Raw genomic sequence first — 17,287 nt, forward strand, 5'->3', positions numbered from 1 at the left:
CAGTGACCCAAGCCGGAAATTGAACCTGGGACCTTGGAGCTGTGAAGCAACTGTGCTAACCGCTGTGCTACCGTGTACCTGAGAGAACAGATGGACTTTAATGTCTCATTTGCGAGATGAATGTTTCTTGTCTGTGTGGAGTTTGTATGTCCTCCCCGTGTCTGCATCGGTTTCCTTTGAGTCCTTCGGTTTCCTCCCACAGTCCAAAGATGTGAAAGTTTGGTGGATTGGCCATGATAAATTGCCCCTAGGTGGGGTTACGTGAATAGGGTGGTGGTTTGGGCCTAGGTGGGGTACTCTTTCAGAAAGTGATGCAGACTCGATGAGCCAAACGGCCTCCTCCTGCACCGTAGGGATTTTATGATTCTATGATGATTTTTGTTCTTTCCACGGGATGTGACATTGCTGGCTAGGCCAGCATTTATTGCCCATTCCAAATGCTTTGGGAAGCTGCTGGCGGTGAGCTGCCTTCTTGAACCGCTACAGTCCGTATGGGAAAGGTACACCAACAGTGCTAAGGGAAGGGAATTCCAGAATTTTGACCCAGCAACAGTTCATTTTATTTATCTTTTTATTTATTTGTCTATCGATCTTTCTATTTATTTATTGTACGCAATTCTTTTTTTTTCAATTAAGGGGCAATTTAGCCTGGCCAATCAACCTACCCTGCACGTCATTGGGTTGTGGGTGTGAGACCCACGCAGACATGGGGAGAATGTGCAAACTCCACATGGACAGTGACCCGGGGCCGGGATCGAACCTAGGTCCTCGTCGCCATGAGGCAGCAGTGCTAACCACTACGCTACCATGCCGCCCTATGGCGATGTAGTTCCAAGCCAGGATGGTATGTGGCTTGGGGGTTGACATTTAATGGCATTGCAATCGCTGAGTCCCCTACCATCAACATCCTGGGGGTTACCATTGACCAGAAACTGAATTGGGCCAGCATATAAATACTGTGGCTACAAGAGCAGGTCAGAGGCTCAGAATCCTGAAGATAGTAACTCACCTCATGACGCCCCAAAGCCTAACCACAAGGCATAAATCAGGAGTGTGATGGATTATCTCCATTTGCCTGGTTGAGTGCGGGCTCCAACACTTAAGAAGATATATATAATCCAGGAGAAAGCAGCCCACTTGCTTGGCACCCCATTCAACACATAAATATTCACTCCCTGCACCACCGACACATAGTCACAGCCGTGTGTTCCATCTACAAGGCTCCTTCAACAACACCTTCAAAACACGTGACCTCTACCAGCTAGAAGGACAAGGGCAGCAGAAACCTGGGAACATCACCACCTGGAGCTTTCTCTCCAACTCACTCACCATCCTGACTTGGAAATATATCGGACGTTCCTTCACTGTCACTGGGTCAACAGCAGTGTTGGTGTACCTGCACCACATGACTGCAGCGGTTCAAAAAGGCCGCTCACCACGACTCCCCCGGGATCCCTGTCCCGGCAGCTGGACAATGGGGTTTCCTATTGTGGGCCTCCCCACACCGTCGGGAAATCCGTGGGCGTGAGTGCGCTGCCTGCGAAGCAGAGGACCACGCCGACAGAGAATGCCGTCCATGATGTTTGCTGTTATTCTCAAAAAGATTAAGTAGTTCATGCAGTTTCCCAGAATTAAGTTAAACTTTGGAGTTAAAAGGTAGCTCATTTGCAAATGTTTGTCAGAGAACAGGCCATGTGTGTCACACTGCCATGGAGATGGGCGGAGCTTAACGAGATTCTTTGTTTTTGAGTTATCTCTGTGAATTCAATCGGGCATAGCCGGCAGGCAAGACTGCTTAATGTTTGGAAAAGCAGCTGAGATGCTGCATCAGATTTGGGTCTTATGCAGTTGTATCGCCTTGGAAGTCAAAAGATAAAGTAAGACCCACACCTGAAGTAACGTAAATGCAAGATCTATCATCAGTGATGCAGCCAGAGAGCGGAAGCAAGTATTCAGAATGAAAGAAAGTTGGAAAAGGGTAAACAATTGAAAGGTTTGTTTAGTTGGAAGCTAAAGGAAGGAATCTACAGTAATCCCCTCAATGAAGTACAGTTAACCTGTGGCAGTTAGAGTTCTGGAAATAATCAGCTCGGTTGAAGTTTGAAAGCAGAGCGTTGGGCTATTGTGAGCCAAGGATGTTTTCTGAGGTTCTAAGTCACTGCTCAGGACTCGGAGGAAGGCCAGTGCTGGGGCAGGAAGGAAATTAGAGGGTTGCTTAGACAAAAGCTAATTGGAAGAAGTCCCATAATATCTTGCACCTTGGCAAATCACTGGAATATAACTGGAACACTGAAGAAAAATCAGAGTGAATTATGGAGAGCAGTGTCACCTATTGAATTGGTCACAGGAAAAGTGAATGAACCTTAAAAATTGTGTAAGATAAAAGGGAACTCTTGGACGGGATGTAAAAAGCAGACCTGAGTTGATAACATAAATCTTTATAAACTATTGTGTTTAACTTATCTTTATATACAATAAAGGGCAGCATGGTGGCGCAGTGGGTTCTCATTGCTGCCTCATGGCGCTGAGGTGCCAGGTTTGATCCCAGCTCTGGGTCACTGTCCGTGTGGAGTTTGCACATTCTCCCCGTGTTTGCGTGGGTTTCCTCCCACAGTCCAAAGATGTGCAGGTTAGGTGGGGTCGAAAAGTTGGGTGGGGTTACGGGGATACGGCGGGGGGGGGGGGGGGGGGGGGGGGGTGAGCCAGGATAGGGTGTGATGTGTTGGATGTTCTGGATCACATACAGGTCACCAACACTTGAAGTAGTGCAACACTATTTTATCAAAAGGTTAACTATTTAAACATACTTGAACTGTGGGTAAATATGATACCAGCTTTAACTAAAGACCTTTGCCTTGTCCTAAACAGTCGATGCACTCAACACATGGTGAATGTCTGTATTACAGGCTGTGAGCTCTGTGCTCCTAGCTAGCTGCTACTCGAAGGAGCGGGAACTCTGATGCCCCCTGTCTTTATAGTGCGCGTGCTCTCACTGGTGATTGGCTGCGGTGTGTATGTTGATTGATCCCACTGTGTGTCCATCAGTGTGTGTCTGAACCATGATATACTGGTGTATATTATGACATTCCCCCCTTTTACATAAAAAAATGTGCCTGCTTGACAATAAATAGTGTGTGGTGAATGTTCCTGACTACGTGTGTGCGAAATATTTACAGGACTATGTACATAAAACTAAGCTATTTACATGGGAAGGTGCCTGGTGAAGAAAAAAACAGTGTGTCACACAAATAACGAGATGAACACTATATAGAAACCACTTGAACGATTAAATGGAAGAACAGAACGGGCGTGGCACTGGCGGAGGATCACGTAGCGAGCGCGGAACGAGACGAAGGGCACGCCGATTACGGCGCAGAATGGAACCATCCGGTAGACAAACCAGGAACGAGCAATAGCCACCTGCCGAAGAGCCATAGCAGTTGCAGACAAGCCACCATCCGGAAGATGGATGCGGACGTTGTCATCTGGAGCCAGAGCAGGGAGATCAGCTGCACGGGCGTCATGAGCCGTCTTGTGCTGTGCACGAGACAGTTACATTCGTTGAAGAACCGGAACGTTGTCGGGGTCTGGGACGTGAATTGACGGCACCGTCGTCCACGGGGTGTGACCCATGAGCAGCTGGGCTGGTGACAGGCCAGTGGACAGTGGGGCCGAGCGATAGGCCAGCAGGACGAGGTAGAAGTCGGATCCCGCATCGGCAGCCTTGCAGAGGAGCCGTTTGACTATGTGGACGCCCTTTTCCGCTTTGCCGTTGGATTGGGGGTACAGGGGACTGGATGTCACATGCACAAAGTTGTACCTCCTGGCAAAGTTGGACCATTCCTGGCTTGCGAAGCAGGGGCCATTGTCCGACATCACAGTGAGTGGGATGCCGTGACGAGCCAAGGTGTCCTTACAGGCACGGATGACTGCAGACGATGCGATGTCGTGCAAACGTACCACCACCGGGTAGTTTGAAAAATAGTCTACAATCAGAACATAGTCCCTGCCCAGTGCGTGGAACAGGTCGATGCCGACCTTGGACCAAGGGGAAGTGACCACCTCATGGGGCTGTAGGGTCTCACGTGGTTGGGCCGGCTGGAACCGCTGACAGGTGGGGCAGTTGAGCACTGTGTTGGCGATGTCGTCATTGATGCCGGGCCAGTACACTGCCTCTCGGGCCCGTCGGCGGCACTTCTCCACGCCAAGATGGCCCTCGTGTAGCTGTTCCAAGACGAGCTGGCGCATGCTGTGCGGGATAATAATGCGGTCCAGCTTCAGGAGGACACCATCAACTACCGCCAGATCGTCTCTGATGTTGTAGAACTGCGGACATTGGCCCTTGAGCCACCCATCTGTTAGGTGACGCATGACACGCTGTAGCAGGGGGTCAGCCGCAGTCTCGCGGCGAATTTGGACGAGGCGTTCATCCGTGGCTGGTAGATTGGAGGCCACGAAGGCCACATGGGCGTCAACCTGGCAGACGAATCCCGCTGGGTCACACGGGGTGTTGACTGCCCTGGACAGAGCGTCGGCTATGATCAGGTCTTTGCCCGGGGTGTATACGAGCTGGAAGTCGTATCGCCGGAGTTGGAGCAGAATGCGCTGGAGACGAGGCGTCATGTCGTTCAAGTCTTTTTGTATTATATTGACCAGCGGGCGATGGTCGGTCTCGACGGTGAATTGGGGAAGGCCGTACACATAATCATGAAACTTGACGACACCGGTCAACAGGCCCAGACACTCCTTTTCTATCTGCGCATAGCGCTGTTTTGTGGGGGTCATGGCGCGTGAAGCATATGCAACGGGGGCCCATGATGAGGCCTCATCGCGTTGCAGGAGCACTGCCCCAATGCCAGATTGGCTGAAGCCGGTCGAAATTTTCGTCTCTTTTGCTGGATCAAAAAAGGCCAATACCGGGGCCGTGGTAAGTTTGGTTTTAAGTTCTGTCCATTCGCTCTCGTGGGCAGGAAGCCATTGGAAGTCTGTCGTCTTCCTGACCAGGTTCCTGAGAGCTGTGGTATGAGAGGCGAGGTTAGGGATGAACTTCCCTAGGAAGTTGACCATGCTCAGCAATCGGAGGACCTCCTTCTTGTCCTCTGGCTTTTTCATGGCTGTGATGGCAGCCACCTTGTCTGAATCCGGCCGCACACCCATCTGGGAGATGTGGTCCCCTAGAGACTTGAGTTCCGTCTGGCCGAAGGAGCATTTGGCTCTGTTGAGGCGTAGGCCCTGCACCCGTATGCGTTTGAACACGTGCTGGAGGCGACTGATATGCTCCTGTGGGGTGGCGGACCAAATGATTATGTCGTCAACATAGACGCGAACACCTTCAATGCCTTCCATCATTTGTTCCATGAACCTGTGGAATACTTCTGATGCCGATATGATCCCAAACAGCATCCTGTTGTAACAATATCTGCCAAAAGGGGTGTTAAAGGTACACAGCTTCCTGCTGGATCTGTCTAGTTGAATTTGCCAGAATCCTTTCGAGGCTTCAAGTTTGGTGAAGAGCTTGGCCCGAGCCATCTTGCATGTGATCTCTTCGTGCTTGGAGATTGGGTAATGCTCCCTCATTATGTTGCGATTCAGATCCTTTGGATCACTGCAGATTCTGAGCTCGCCAGAAGGCTTCTTTACGCTCAACATGGAACTGACCCAGTCGGTTGGTTCCGTGACTCTGGAGATCACTCCTTGGTCTTGGAGGTCCTGCAGCTGCTGCTTGAGGCGGTCCTTGAGGGGTGCTGGGACTCTGCGAGGTGCATGCACCACAGGCGTGGCGTTCTGTTTGAGTAGGATCTCGTACGTATATGGGAGCGTGCCCATGCCTTCGAAGACGTTGCGGTGCTGGTCGATGATGGCATTGAGTTGCGCCCTGAAGTCAGCATCCTGGAAGGCAGACGTGTCATCTGGAGAGAGAGAGTGAACTCTTTGAACGAGGTTTAGCAATTTGCACGCCTGTGCGCCAAGCAGAGAGTCCTTCGAGGAGCCCACGATCTCGAAAGGAAGGATGGCTTTTCGTGACTTGTGCGTCACTTCAAGTTGGCATGAGCCGGTATCAGGAATGATGTTGCCATTGTAGTCCAATAGCTGGCAGGCTGATGGAAGGATGGCTGGTTTGACACAAAGGCTTTGGAAGACAGACCACGCCATGAGATTGGCGGAGGCACCAGTGTCCAGGTGGAATCGTATTTGGGACCGGTTGACCGTCAGGGTGGCACACCACTCATGGTCTGGATCGATGCTGTATACGGACAGCGGCTGGTGTCTTTGCTTCGGGGACATCCTGTTTTTCGTTACGACACCGACTCGAAAAGGCGCCTTCGGGTCCTCGGTGTCACTGCTGAGTGGGAGGTCCGCAATGGACTTGGTGACTGTGGGTTGAATTGCCCGAACATTCCTGCGAGGCTGGCTGAAGCGATATGAATTGGAAGGCTGAGCTGCTCGACAGCAGGCAGTATAGTGGCCAAGTCTTCCACATCGTAGGCATTGTCGCGATTTTGCGGGGCATTGCTGCTTTAAATGGGTGAAGCCACAGTTGCCGCACGTCGTGACGTCAGCACGTTCGCTGTGCCGCCGCGCATGTGCGGTGTGGTCCTGTGTGGTGCGCGCCTGCGCATTATGTTCCTCCATGTCGCCGTCCCCTCGTTTGGTGCGTATAAGCGCGGGAGTCTGCGAAAAGCGCGCAAAATGGCCGCCCTCATCCAGGCTGAGGCCCTGGGGGTGTTCAATCACTTGGACCCGTTCCGCCTCGTGGGGACCTTGCCGTGCCCTTTCAGCTGCTTGTATATGGGAGTACCGACTTGTGGCATTTTCATGTAGGACACAGGTCTCGATGGCGGTCGCTAGGGTGAGTTGCTTTACTTTGAGGAGCGGCTGACATATGGGGTCCGACTGAACACCGAAAATGATCTGGTCGCGTATCATGGAGTCGGAAGTGGGCCCGTAGCTGCAAGACTGCGCAAGGATGCGGAGGCGCGTTAAAAAGGATTGTAAAGGTTCGTCCTTACCCTGCAAACGCTGCTGGAACACATAGCGTTCAAAACTTTCATTCACCTCTATGCTGCAGTGAGTGTCAAATTTGAGGAGAACCGTCTTAAACTTCGTCTTGTCTTCGTCACGTCATCTGCAAAGGTAAGAGAGTTGAGAATATGGATGACATGGCCTCCAATCTTTCTAGTGTCCGAGGCACTCTCTGTGTCCGTGGCTTTGAGGTAGAGCTGGAAGTGCTGTTTGAAAATCTTCCAGTTGGCCCCGAGGTTGCCGGCGATGCGGAGCGGCAGCGGCGGGCTGATGTTGTCCATGTTGCAGAATGACGGCATGTTGGCGGAAGGCAGATCACTTGCAGGTAGGTCTAACAAGTGCTAGTATGCAACCACTCCTGGTACCATGATGTGTTGGGTGTCCTGGATGACATACAGGTCACCAACACTTGAAGTAGTGCAACACTATTTTATTAAAAGGTTAACTATTTAAACATACTCTCACTGTGGGTAAATACGATACCAGCTTTAACTAAAGACCTTTGCCTTGTCCTAACCAGTTGATGCACTCAGCACATGACGAATGCAGGCTGTGAGCTCTGTGCTAGCTAGCTGCTACTCGAATGAGCGGGAACTCTGATGTCCCCTGTCTTTATAGTGCGTGTGCTCTCACTGGTGATTGGCTGCGGTGTTGTGTGTATTGATTGGTCCCACTGTGTGTCCATCAGTGTGTGTCTGCACCATGATGTACTGGTGTATATTATGACAGGGTGCTCTTTCAGAGAGTCCGGACAGTCCTGATGTGCCGAATGGGCTCCTTCTGCACTGTAGGGATTCTATGAATGTCAAGGGCTGATGGTTCTCATTCTCTGAGATGTAAGGGTTATTAAAAAAACCTCAACTTTGCTGGAGAGATTTTAAAAATAGTTTGGAAATCATTAAAACCTTTTTTTAGGGAATAAAAAAGCTGTCACTGCACATGCAGTTACACAAACAACACCCTTTATAATTTGAAGCGTAACCACAACAACTGCCCCACCCCTAAATATATCATAGGAGTGCACACTGCGTGTAATTGTAGAAATACTGAGATTTCTTGTGCAACAGAGACAGCATTGACTTCATAAAAGGGTGTGGATTTCTTTAACGCCGAGTCATTGATTTGTAGTAAAAGGGCTTCAATTCAACAATAAAGGAGACTGTTCCAATGAACACAAATAAAACTGGTTAGATGTGAAAATCTGTAACACATAGTCTGAAAACAACAGGAAGGGCCTTCCTCAGGCCCTGGATTCATTCACTTCAAGAGAACAGGACGGTTTTAGGTTGGATGTGCTGATTTGGCTAATCTCAGTGATGGGTGTTTTCAGGAGCTCTGCTCTTAACATCAGCAGCCCTTGTTTGAGAGCACCCACCCCCTCACCACCAAATAGCAACCACTGCTTGGCATGATTGGGTGCGGGGTGATTTGTGTGCAAGCCCTGAACAAGTGCGGGGGTGGGTTGGCATTGTAGCTTCAACAATCAAATAGTCAGATGACAGTCAGTGCCTCGGGAAAGTCAGGAAGAATTAATGTTCCAGAAATGAGCCACTGCCTGTAGAATCAATAGAATGTCGAATGACTTTGGAAGAAACTTGGTAAAATTGGGGAGAAATTGGACAGTCGGAATAGTAGACACATACTGCGACTTAGCTGTACTCATCATGGAACTAATTTCCATATCACAAAATAGGTAATGGCACAACAAAATATGTAAATGGGCAGGCGGTTGCTGGGAAACAGATAGCTGTCGATTCTCTTACTGACCTTTAACAGTTCATTATTTACCCTCTCAAATCTGTCTGGCTTATTTTAGAGACGGGAACTGCTACAGTTTGTACTACTCACTTAATATCTCTCTCGCAAATGTTTACAATTCGAACAGACAAGATGCAGGAGGATGTTTTTCCTGATTGGGGAATCTAGATCCAGCGGACACAGTCTTAGAATACGGGGTAGATGGGGAACAATTTCTTCACTCAAAGGGTAGTGAAGCTATGGAATTCTCTACCACTGAAGGCTGTGGAGGCAAAGTCCCTGAATGTATTCAAGAAAGAGATAGATATTGGCATCAAGGGGTATAAGGGGAAAGTGACAATATGGCATTTAGATCATGGATCAGCCATGGTTCTACGTTTCTGTAACATTACATTGAATACCAACATTCGTGACTCCTTGCTCAACACTACGACGTTCTCTCAATTTTAAACTCATGACCATCGAGTCAAACGACAGCTAGGCTGAAGGGCCCATGCTAATAGGTCCCGTTGTATATTGGACACTGTGGCTCACATGTTCCACCATCTGCATTTTCCTAGCTTTCCCAGGTTTATGCGTCCCTTGTCCTTCCAGTTCATTTCGGTCGTGGGTTTGGAAGGTGCTGCCTAATGAAGAGTGCAGAAGAGCATGCCAGAGGCAACACCAGGCATACCGAAAAATTAGTTATCAACCTGGTGGAGCTACAACACAGGACTACTTGTGGGCCAAACAGCATAAGCAGCAAGTAATGGACAGAGCGAGGCGATTCCACAACCAACACATCAGATCTAAGCTCTGTAGTCCTGCCACATGCAGCTGTGAATTGTGCGAGACAATAAACAGCTCATTTGAGGAGGAGGCTTCACAAATATCCTCATCCTCAATGATGGAGAAGCCCAGCACATCTGTGCAAAAGACAAGGCTGAGGAATTAACAACAATCTTCAGCCGTAGTGCCGAGAGGATGATCCATCTCATTCTCCTCCAGAAGTCCCCAGCATCACAGATGTCAGTCTTCAGCGAATACGATTCACTCCAAGTGATATCAGGAAACGGCTGAAGGCACTGGATACTGCAAAGGCTATGGGTCCTGATAATATTCCAGCAATAGTACTGAAGACTTGTGCTCCAGAACTTGCCGCACCCCTAGCCAAGCTGTTCCAGTACAGCAACAACACTGGCATCGACCCAGCAATGTGGAAAATTGCCCAGGTGTACTGTACACAAGAAACAAATCCAACCCAGCCAATTACCACCCTATCAGTCTATTCTCCATCATCAGCAAAGTGATGGAAGCAGTCATCAACAGTGCTATTAAGCGGCACTTACTTGGCAATAATCTGCTCACAGACGCCCAGTTTGGGTTCCGCCAGGGTCACTCAGCTCCTGACCTCATTACAGCCTTGGTTCAAACAAGTGACACCAGAGCTGAATGCCAGAGGTGAGGTGAGAGTGTCTGCCCGTGACATCAAGACAGCTTTTGACTGAGTATGACATCAAGGAGCCTTAGCAAAACTGGAGTCAATGGGAATCGGGGGGGGTGGGGGGGGGAGAGAAACGCTGGTTAGAGTCATACCTGGCACAAAGGACGATGGTTGTGGTGGTTGGAGGTCAATCATCTCTGCTCCAGGACATCACTGCAGGAGTTCTTCAGGCTAGTGCCCAAGGCCCAACCATCTTCAGCTGCTTCATCAATGACATCCCTTCCATCATAAGGTCAGAAGTGGGGATGTTGGGCGGCATGTGGCGCAGTGGTTAGCACTGGGACTGCGGATCTGAGGACCCGGGTTCGAATCCCAGCCCTGGGTCACAGTCCTTGTGGAGTTTGCACATTCTCCCATGTCTGCATGGGTTTCACCCCCACAACCCAAAGATGTGCAGGTTAGGTGGATTGGCCACGCTAAATTGCCCCTAAAAATTGGGGAAAAAATAATTGGGTACTCTAAATTAATTTAAAAAAAATTGGGGATGTTTGCGGATGCCTGCGCAATGTTCATAACTCCTCAGATAATGAAGCAGCCCTTGTCCATCCTGAGGTTACCATTGATCAGAAACTGACTGGACGAGACACATTAATACTGTGGCTACCAGGGCAGGTCAAAGGCTAGGAATCCTATGGCGAGCAACTCACCTCCTGACCCCCCCTCCCAAAGCCTGTCAAACATTTACAAGTCAGGAGTGTAATGGAATACTGTCCACTTTCCTGAGTGAGTGCAGCTCCAACAACACTCAAGAAGCTCAACACCAACCAGACAAAGCAGCCCACTTGATTGCTTCCCCTTCCACAAACATTCAAAATTCCACCACCGACGAACAATGGCAGCCATGTGTACCATCGAAAAGATGCACTGCAATAACTCACCAAGGTTCCTTAGAGATCACCTTTCAAACCCACAACCACTACCACCTGGAAGGCCAAGAGCAGCAGATACCTGGGAACTTCACCACCTGGAGGTTCCCCTCCAATTCATTCACCACCCTGACTTGAAAATATACCACCGTTCCTTCACTGTCGCTGGGACAAAATCCTGGCACTCCATCCCTAACAGCACAGTGGGTGTCACTACATCTGAAGGCCTGCAGCGGTTCAAGAAAGCAACTCACCACCACCTTCTGAAGTGCAACTAGGGATGGGCAATAAATGCTAGCCTGACCAGCGACGTCCACATCCCGTAAATACATTTTTAAAAGGAGCCCTGGTGAGTTACTGCAGTGCCGATGGTACACACGACAGCCACTGTTCATCGGTGGTGGATGGAATGAATGTTTGTGGATGGGCGCCGGATGAATCCGGGGAATGTATATTTAAATGCACCATATGCACCCTTTGGATTTCGGCGGCAGCGGTGCGCAGGGGCCTTCTTGGAGGCGAGTAGTGTATTTAAAAGCCTTACCTTTACAGGAGCAGCCCTTTGGATTTCGGCGGCAGCGGTGCGCAGGGGCCCTCTGGGAGGTGAGTACTTACTTTAAAAAGCCTTGCCTTTACAGGAGCAGCCCTTTGGATTTCGGCGGCAGCGGTGCGCAGGGGCCCTCTGGGAGGTGAGTAGTGTATTTAAAAGCCTTACCTTTACAGGAGCAGCCCTTTGGATTTCGGCGGCAGCGGTGCGCAGGGGCCTTCTTGGAGGTGAGTAGTGTATTTAAAAGCCTTACCTTTACAGGAGCAGCCCTTTGGATTTCGGCGGCAGCGGTGCGCAGGGGCCTTCTTGGAGGTGAGTAGTGTATTTAAAAGCCTTACCTTTACAGGAGCAGCCCTTTGGATTTCGGCTTTTTTAAAAAAGTATTTAAAAAAAAGACAAATTTTAATTTTAATTTTAATTAATTGACGCAATGTCAGTTAGAGGGGTGCTGTGCTCTGACTGTGAGATGTGGCAGGTCCGGGAGGCTTCCAGCGTCCCGGATGGCTTCATCTGCAGAAAGTGCACTCAACTGGAGCTCCTCACAGACCGCATGGTTCGGTTGGAGCAGCAATTGGATGCACTTAGGAGCATGCAGGTGGCGGAAAGCGTCATAGATCGCAGTTATGTAAATGTGGTCACACCCAAGGTGCAGGCAGAGAAATGGGTGACCACCAGAAAGGGCAGGCAGTCAGTGCAGGAATCCCCTGTGGTTGTCCCCCTCTCGAACAGATATACCCCTTTGGATACTGTCGGGGGGGATAGCCTATCAGGGGAAAACAGCAGCAGCCAGAGCAGTGGCACCACGGCTGGCTCTGACGTTCAGAAGGGAGGGTCAAAGCGCAGAAGAGTAATAATAATAGGGGACTCTATAGTCAGGGGCACAGATAGGCGCTTCTGTGGACGTGAAAGAGACTACAGGATGGTATGTTGCCTCCCTGGTGCCAGGGTCCAGGATGTCTCCGAACGGGTAGAGGGCATCCTGAAGGGGGAGGGCCAACAGGCAGAGGTCATTGTACATATTGGTACTAACGACATAGGCAGGAAGGGGCATGAGGTCCTGCAGCAGGAGTTCAGGGAGCTAGGCAGAAAGTTAAAAGACAGGACCTCGAGGGTTGTAATCTCGGGATTACTCCCTGTGCCACGTGCCAGTGAGGCTAGAAATAGGAAGATAGAGCAGACAAACACGTGGCTAAACAGCTGGTGTAGGAGGGAGGGTTTCCGTTATCTGGACCACTGGGAGCTCTTCCGGGGCAGGTGTGACCTGTATAAGAAGGACGGGTTGCATCTAAACCGGAGAGGCATAAATATCCTGGCCGCGAGGTTTGCTAGTGTCACACGGGAGGGTTTAAACTAGTATGGCAGGGGGGTGGGCACGGGAGCAATAGGTCAGAAGGTGAGAGCATTGAGGGAGAACTAGGGAATAGGGACAGTGTGGCTCTGAGGCAGAGCAGACGGGGAGAAGTTGCTGAACACAGCGGGTCTGGTGGCCTGAAGTGCATATGTCTTAATGCAAGGAGCATTACGGGTAAGGCAGATGAACTTAGAGCTTGGATTACTACTTGGAACTCTGATGTTGTTGCCATTACAAAGACCTGGTTGAGGGAAGGGCAGGATTGGCAGCTAAACGTTCCAGGATTTATATGTTTCAGGCGGGATAGAGGGGGATGTAAAAGGGGAGGCGGAGTTGCGCTACTTGTTCGGGAGAATATCACAGCTATACTGCGAGAGGACACCTCAGAGGGCAGTGAGGCTATATGGGTAGAGATCAGGAATAAGAAAGGTGCAGTCACAATGTTGGGGGTATACTACAGGCCTCCCAACAGCCAGCGGGAGATAGAGGAGCAGATAGGTAGACAGATTTTGGAAAAGAGTAAAAACAACAGGGTTGTGGTGATGGGAGACTTCAACTTCCCCAATATTGACTGGGACTCACTTAGTGCCAGGGGCTTAGACGGGGCTGAGTTTGTCAGGAGCATCCAGGAGGGCTTCTTAAAACAATATGTAAACAGTCCAACTAGGGAAGGGGCGGTACTGGACCTGGTATTGGGGAATGAGCCCGGCCAGGTGGTAGATGTTTCAGTAGGGGAGCATTTCGGTAACAGTGACCACAATTCAGTAAGTTTTAAAGTACTGGTGGACAAGGATAAGAGTGGTCCGAGGATGAATGTGCTAAATTGGGGGAAGGCTAATTATAACAATATTAGGCGGGAACTGAAGAACATAGATTGGGGGCGGATGTTTGAGGGCAAATCAACATCTGACATGTGGGAGGCTTTCAAGTGTCAGTTGAGAGGAATACAGGACCGGCATGTTCCTGTGAGGAAGAAAGATAAATACGGCAATTTTCGGGAACCTTGGATGACAAGTGATATTGTAGGCCTCGTCAAAAAGAAAAAGGAGGCATTTGTCAGGGCTAAAAGGCTGGGAACAGACGAAGCCTGTGTGGCACATAAGGAAAGTAGGAAGGAACTTAAGCAAGGAGTCAGGAGGGCTAGAAGGGGTCACGAAAAGTCATTGGCAAATAGGGTTAAGGAAAATCCCAAGGCTTTTTACATGTACATAAAAAGCAAGAGGGTAGCCAGGGAAAGGGTTGGCCCACTGAAGGATAGGCAAGGGAATCTATGTGTGGAGCCAGAGGAAATGGGCGAGGTACTAAATGAATACTTTGCATCAGTATTCACCAAAGAGAAGGAATTGGTAGATGTTGAGTCTGGAGAAGGGGGTGTAGATAGCCTGGGTCACATTGTGATCCAAAAAGACGAGGTGTTGGGTGTCTTAAAAAATATTAAGGTAGATAAGTCCCCAGGGCCTGATGGGATCTACCCCAGAATACTGAAGGAGGCTGGAGAGGAAATTGCTGAGGCCTTGACAGAAATCTTTGGATCCTCGCTGTCTTCAGGGGATGTCCCGGAGGACTGGAGAATAGCCAATGTTGTTCCTCTGTTTAAGAAGGGTAGCAAGGATAATCCCGGGAACTACAGGCCGGTGAGCCTTACTTCAGTGGTAGGGAAATTACTGGAGAGAATTCTTAGAGACAGGATCTACTCCCATTTGGAAGCAAATGGACATATTAGTGAGAGGCAGCACGGTTTTGTGAAGGGGAGGTCGTGTCTCACTAACTTGATAGAGTTTTTCGAGGAGGTCACTAAGATGATTGATGCATGTAGGGCAGTAGATGTTGTCTATATGGACTTCAGTAAGGCCTTTGACAAGGTCCCTCATGGTAGACTAGTACAAAAGGTGAAGTCACACGGGATCAGGGGTGAACTGGCAAGGTGGATACAGAACTGGCTAGGCCATTGAAGGCAGAGGGTAGCAATGGAGGGATGCTTTTCTAATTGGAGGGCTGTGACCAGTGGTGTTCCACAGGGATCAGTGCTGGGACCTATGCTCTTTGTAGTATATATAAATGATTTGGAGGAAAATGTAACTGGTCTGATTAGTAAGTTTGCAGACGACACAAAGGTTGATGGAATTGCGGATAGCGATGAGGACTGTCTGAGGATACAGCAGGATTTAGATTGTCTGGAGACTTGGGCAGAGAGATGGCAGATGGAGTTTAATCCGGACAAATGTGAGGTAATGCATTTTGGAAGGTCTAATGCAGGTAGGGAATATACAGTGAATGGTAGAACCCTCAAGAGTATTGAAAGTCAAAGAGATCTAGGAGTACAGGTCCACAGGTCATTGAAAGGGGCAACACAGGTGGAGAAGGTAGTCAAGAAGGCATACGGCATGCTTGCCTTCATTGGCCGGGGCATTGAGTATAAGAATTGGCAAGTCATGTTGCAGCTGTATAGAACCTTAGTTAGGCCACACTTGGAGTATAGTGTTCAATTCTGGTCGCCACACTACCAGAAGGATGTGGAGGCTTTAGAGAGGGTGCAGAAGAGATTTACCAGAATGTTGCCTGGTATGGAGGGCATAAGCTATGAGGAGCGATTGAATAAACTCGGTTTGTTCTCACTGGAACGAAGGAGGTTGAGGGGCGACCTGATAGAGGTATACAAAATTATGAGGGGCATAGACAGAGTGGATAGTCAGAGGCTTTTCCCCAGGGTAGAGGGGTCAATTACTAGGGGGCATAGGTTTAAGGTGAGAGGGGCAAGGTTTAGAGTAGATGTACGAGGCAAGTTTTTTACGCAGAGGGTAGTGGGTACCTGGAACTCGCTACCGGAGGAGGTAGTGGAAGCAGGGACGATAGTGACATTTAAGGGGCATCTTGACAAATATATGAATAGGATGGGAATAGAAGGATACGGACCCAGGAAGTGTAGAAGATTGTAGTTTAGTCGGGCAGTATGGTCGGCACGGGCTTGGAGGGCCGAAGGACCTGTTCCTGTGCTGTACATTTCTTTGTTCTTTGTTGTTCTTTGACCCAGGAAGTGTAGAAGATTGTAGTTTAGTCGGGCAGCATGGTCGGCACGGGCTTGGAGGGCCGAATGGCCTGTTCCTGTTCTGTACATTTCTTTGTTCTTTGTTTGTTTTATATGGCTCATATATGCTGATCTGGGTCATGTCCAGTGAGGGTGAGATCCAGATCATAACATCTCACAAGGTTCCTTTGAATCTCACGAGATGTCTCAAAACATTGCAAATCTCATGAGAGGCCTTTCTCTCTGCAACTACTTCCCCTCGTACGCAGCCATCAGGTCCAGAGATCTGCTAGCCTTTAGTCCCATCGTCTTCCCATGTCCTCTCCAACCTGTGACACTGGAATATTAGTGGTGATAATGATTAATACGTTATTAACTATGAATTAGCTATGATCATTTATTATTAATTAAATAACTAATTATACCTGTAAATATCAAAGCCTGTGTCTGTTTCAAAGCCAATGATCCAAAATATTTTATTAACAGCTATCTCAACTGGCCCTGCCATCTTCAAATATTTATGTTTCCACTGAGGTCTCTCCTGTTCCTGCACCCTCTTTAAAATTGTACCATTAAAATTATACTGCCTTGCCTTATTTGTGCTTCCAAAGTGCATCACTCCACACTTCTCTGCATTTGCTACATGACTGTGTAAAATCCCTGTTACTTCAAGAATGTTGATTAGTGGAGTGTCAGGGTGAAGGATCATCCACTTGTGTATTTATTCCATGCACGTCAGTACTAAAGAGAACAAAAGGTCACTGTTCACAGCACGGGGCCGTTCACAGACTGGAGTTAGCAGGCATTTTTGTTCAATACACTTCAGCATGGTTGAAGTTTGAAAGCAGAGCATTGGGCTATTGGGAGCCAAGGATGTTTTCTGAGGTTCTAAGTCACTGATCAGGATCCGGAGGAAGGCCAGTGCTGGGGCAGTAAGGAAATTGGAGGGTTGCCATCCGGTAGATGAACCAGAAACGAGCAGGGAGCCACCTGCTGAAGAACCACAGCAGTTGCAGACCAGCCACCATCCGGAAGATGGATGCAGACGTTGTCACCCAGTGAGGGTGAGATCCAGATCATAACATCTCACAAGGTTCCTTTGAATCTCACGAGATGTCTCAAAACATTACAAATCTCATGAGAGGCCTTTCTCTCTGCAACTACTTCCCCTCGTATGCAGCCATCAGGTCCAGAGACCTGTTAGCCTTAAGTCCCATCGTCTCCCCATGTCCTC

At 49.1% G+C, this 17,287-nt stretch overlaps 1 long non-coding RNA gene across 1 annotated transcript in view; it reads left to right on the forward strand.

Annotated features, from left to right (window-relative positions):
- The first annotated feature begins 1,800 nt into the window (after window positions 1-1,800).
- The window catches only part of LOC140407819 (uncharacterized), a 96,509-nt gene continuing 81,022 nt past the window's right edge, over window positions 1,801-17,287 (forward strand). The window contains exon 1 of the long non-coding RNA XR_011939821.1: window positions 1,801-1,877. This is a non-coding gene — a long non-coding RNA (uncharacterized lncRNA). The remainder of the gene's footprint in view (window positions 1,878-17,287) is intronic.

This window comes from Scyliorhinus torazame, chromosome 2 (assembly GCF_047496885.1).
Source record: "Scyliorhinus torazame isolate Kashiwa2021f chromosome 2, sScyTor2.1, whole genome shotgun sequence".
NCBI lineage: Eukaryota > Metazoa > Chordata > Chondrichthyes > Carcharhiniformes > Scyliorhinidae > Scyliorhinus > Scyliorhinus torazame.